The following is a 5,147-nucleotide window of genomic DNA, read 5'->3' on the forward strand; positions in this document are numbered from 1 at the left end:
CATTTGGCTAGTAAAAATATCTTGAATTTTTTTCTTTTTTATTAATTTTGGTCAAAGGCCATTTCCAAAAACACTTTGGGTGTGTCTGGGCCAGCTGAAAAGCAAAAATATGACCGTTGTGGAATAAATTATTCACACAAAATCTGACAACTTTGAAAAACCAAAATAGGCATTTAATCTCCCCTTCCCAACTTCGCCCTCGTCTTTACATGCCTCAATCACCCGCCACCTTTTCTCTCTCCCATTACCGTTTCCTTTTACCATTACAGTAGACCATGGGGTTTTCTCACACACCAGCCATGAAGTCCGTTTCCAGATCCGACCACTAAAAAATTGTAGAAAGACGGTTTTTTTTGCACCAGATCGTCAACGCCTGCTTTCATCTCCACGCAATAGGATTCATCGACGAGCAAGACCATACCGACATTTGCAGTCACTTAACATGTCCGCCCATTCCACAGCACGTTAGGCCATGGCTTTGTATTCCCACATGGTAAGCGTCGACTATACATTCATTTGTTGTGCACGACAGAGCATATATTGGTATGCCGTATGACAGTCCCCAAATTGTTTAACGCATAATTGTTGGCCATTTGTCATCACAGATGGGTGATAACATACCTTCGTCTACTCCAACCCTCCTCCAAGCAGGAACTAAGAAGAACACCTTGTGGACTCTACGAAAGAACCGAATTTTCATCATCGCTAGTGAGCTTGTGATAGCTGATGGTCACCGTAATGAAAAATGCTTCATGAGACACGAATGACATCAATTCATCCAGTGGTTCAACTTCAACTCCGGACACAATTGGATAAAGTAGCAACCCAAGAATCATTGGGATGCTGTTCGGCAAAAGTATAAGTGATTGTAGGAGTTGGTGAACTGCATTGGTGTCGACTGCCTCTCTGCCACGAGAACAATAGCTGCCTCAGATGAATGGTGGGAGCGAAAGATTAAGGTATATAATTCTTTTCCTATTACACGATGGTTATACGAAAATTGCATTTCCATAACCAATAATAGGAATGAGAATTCAATGCCTTACTCCAATCTAGAAAAATATGACCCCTGCGTGTAATGCTCATTTATCTGTAAAACCACATAATTGCAAGAGAGATAAGAAAGCGTATGTTAACATTACTGGTGTAACGAATAGGATATGATGGTGAATAACAAGACATCACTATAGATTGGTCTGTGTATGATGGTGTAACGGATAGGGCTACAGTTTGTGTTTGCAATCATTTATTGTTCGATCCATTTCATATAGTTCTAAATTACGTTACAACAATTTTCCACACTACTACGAACCTTGTATTCAAGATTTTGAAAGCCCAAGATTGACTAACCAAGAGGTGGGCCAATTGGTTTTTAAAACTTTTTCCACAATTAATTTTAAGTTTAAAATTACTATGCTAGCAAATGTAATAATTAAGCAAATTCGGACGAATATGAAACTAAGTAGACGAATGTAAAGAAGGTAATATAAAAAATAATAAGTAAAAGGGATACAGAATGCAAAAGATTTAATAGGAGGTTCGATCCAACCTAACGATCTACGTCCTCCGTTCCAAACTCTACGTCATAAGCAAGATATTTTCCACTAGATGTGATTGACTTATGGTACAATCCAACCCTTACAAAGCTTTCGATGACTTACAAACAAGGAGCACCGATCCTTTTACAATGTTAAGCTTTAGGAACCTCAACACGACCCTCAAGCTTACAGATAAAGGATTTACAAATTGAAAATTCTCTTATAGTAGATGATATATTCAAATTTGAGTATGATAAGAGAAGTAGACCAACTCTTTAAGAAATGGTAACGCATGAAGCTCAAAAGTTCGGTGAGAAAAACTTTGAAGAGTGAAATGATTTTTCAAAAGTTAAATTAGTCAAAAGTTTTTCTAAATAGATTGATAGAGATAGACAAAGATTGAAAATTAAATAGATAAGATCATTACTATCTTACTTTAATGCTATTAGAAGTTATATATTGAATGCAGATTGATCTGGTATTTATAGCAGTAAAACGTTTAAATTTCTGTCTTACCGAACGACTGCGACTGGATGGTCAACTAGCCTTTTTTGTTAGAAATCAGAATGGTCACTATTAAGACCGTTGGACAAACCTGTCATATTAGACGTCCGCCAGATATACCAAACGTGTTCGGTACGACCAAAATTTTCAACAAAATGTTTTCTATTGTTTGGAAAAATATGACCTATTGAAAAATATTTTTAAAAATTATTTTTCAAGATTTTTGACACTTCCCAAATATGCAATAAAGTTCATATCTTTGAAAAATAATTTTACATGTGAAATATTTGGAACATCGTTTTTCCTTATGCATAAATATTATCTTGAGCTTCAAATGATATTGTTAATATTTAAAGCGTTTTACCTTTACACTTGAATTCAAGATATCTTAATCAAATGGCTTCAATGTTTGTCTTGAATGATTTGTCGTATATTCTCGGCTTTTATCTTATCTTGCGTTGCTCATTTTTGCGAGTATTTCAAAGGTGACCATTTTATCTTTAATTGATTAAGCTTGTCACAATTTCTATAATCACTCAAATGTGATTGTTAGCGATAAAAGCAATTTGTTTGTTATAATCAAAACGTGAAGTCAACCATAGGTTAACAATTTTCCCCTTTTTGATCATGACAAACAAGAGATGATATATGAGAACTTTGATAAGCAAAAGCATATGTTAACAAATAGTTCCCTCTATCGTGTATTCTCTCTTTCTTATACAGGTTAAACATGTGTATTATATCATCTCATTTCATGCATTTATTCAGGTATTTTCCCCCTTTTGACATAAGCAAAAAGAACAATGAAGCATGAAAAATGTAAGTGCATAATCATAACCATTTGCATTGAATAATTAAAGAACAAGGTTTGACAAGTCAACAGCAAAATAAGTTGCCACAAGTCAAAATACCCAAAATAAGTGTCCACAAGACAAAATGCCAAAAGAAGTACTAAGGCCCCAGATGAGGCGGTGGAGGAAAATGAGCATAGAAGTAATTTTAGAACGCGTTCTGCTGAGCCTGCATCTCTGCTTGCTGTGCAAGAGTAGATCCAGTCGAGCTTGGATCTGATGAATAGATGAGGTGAGTGAGTCGAGGCGCCCATTTAGGAGGTTGTAATGATCCTCGATAAAAGTAAAACCATGGGAAGAAGATGAAGAGGTACCCGAGGTTGGAATCGAAGGTGGATGCGAAGGTAATGGAAAATCTTCGTCGTCTTCCTCCTCTTCTTCAAAGGGCGATGTTGAAGCACCCGAGACGGGGTCGAACCCTTTGGTGTAAGCCACCCATTAGCCTTGTGTCTTGTAAATTTTCATGCGTTTGAGGGTTTGAATGTTGATTGTATCAGTGGGGTGAGGTTTGACTACCGCTTCACCATCAAGAGAGATATTGAAGTATTTTGAAAATTTTTGTTAAAAGCATTCCATAGGGTGGGGCTTTGGTATAACGGGAAGAGTTGATAAGTTTCATAAGGCCCAAGGCAATAGTCGAGAAATCTAACTTGTGGCCAACGAGAAATGAATCAAGAATAAACAAGTCAAAATAATTAACCTCATCCTGATGCCCTTTCCTAGGTTGAATAACGTTAGCAATGATATTTTGCGACACTTTGCAAAGTAAGGTGAGTTGATTGTCACTAATTTTTGTAAAGTTCTCAAATCTTTTCCTGTCACACGACGGCATTCATCACTCGGGTTATAACCTTCTAAAGTCGGATGAGTTTTGTGAACAAAAACTTGTGTATCACATGGTTCAAGTCTAAGAACGTCTTGAATGAGAGCTTTATTAACGGTGACTCTCACATTTTTAATTAAATAGGAAATACTATCTGAACGTGGTGTAATAACCATTTTTGTGTAAAAATTCTTCATGAGTTGAGGGTAAGCATTTTCTTCTGAAGAACATACCGAAACCCATCATATTTTCTCAAAGAATTCTTCAATATGAAAAGCAGGTGCGTCAATAGCAAAATTCGCAAAATCAACATTTTCGCTTAGTAGAATGGATGCTTTTTCAAATGGGTTCACCAGCACCTCGAGCTTGAAATTCGTGTCTTTCTCCGAAGAAGGGGATAGAGAACGTCGAATGGTTTGCTTCAACCTCTTCCCAGTCTTCTTTGTTCCCGTCATTGCGAGAAATGAAGAAAATATGGATAATTTGATTTAGGGCACAAATTTCGGAATTTCGAATAGTGAGAGAAATTTCAAATGTTTGGAAGAGAAAAATATGTATAGTAAGTGGACTTATGGATTTGGTGTTCAAAGGATGAATTAGAAAGAGGGAAATGACAAAAATTGAGTGTAATGTGGAAAAGGGTTTCGAAGGAGATGAATAAGATGGGAAGATATAGCGTTTGATCATTTTTGAAAATCTGAATATGCAGTGTGCCGGACGTCCGGTATAATGTACCGAATCGTTCGGAAGAAAAGTTCTGTCCAACCGGATGAATTACAGGATCATCCGTTGGATCCATCCAATATGTGTCGGACACGTCCGGTTAACTCATCCAGACCTTTTTTTTCTAATAGAAGGGAAAATATAGTCACGTAGCACTTAAATCAATTATGTACTTCAAACTCATCAATAATTCCCAAGCCTCTTCTAATATGTGAAAATCTACAAGTGCAAGAGGTTTGGTGAAGATATTGGCTAACCGATTTTCAGTGTTTACAAATTCTAGAACGATTTCTTCCTTTTGTGCATGATCTTTTAGGAAATGATGTCTAATCTCATTGTAATTAGTACGAGAGTGCAAGATAGGATTTTTTGACAAATTTATGACACAAGTATTATCACACATAATAGGTATTTGATCAAAAGATAATGATAATCATTAAGGGTTTGTTTTATCCATAGCACTTGAGCACAACAACTTGCCATCGAGATATATTCGACTTCAGCTATCGATAATGCCACGAAATTTTGTTTCTTACTAAACCATGTTACTAGTGCAAAGTCTAGAAAAAAGACACGCCCCACTAGTGCTTTTGCGATCAATTTGACAACCGGCCCAATCGGCATCCGAATAGCTAAGTAACTCAATGTGAGTTCCTTTGGGACACCAAAGTCCCAATGTTCGAGTACCATTAAGATATCTAAAGATTC

The sequence above is a fragment of the Olea europaea genome, unplaced genomic scaffold (assembly GCF_002742605.1).
Source record: "Olea europaea var. sylvestris unplaced genomic scaffold, O_europaea_v1 scaffold1741, whole genome shotgun sequence".
In the NCBI taxonomy this organism is placed as follows: Eukaryota; Viridiplantae; Streptophyta; class Magnoliopsida; order Lamiales; family Oleaceae; genus Olea; species Olea europaea.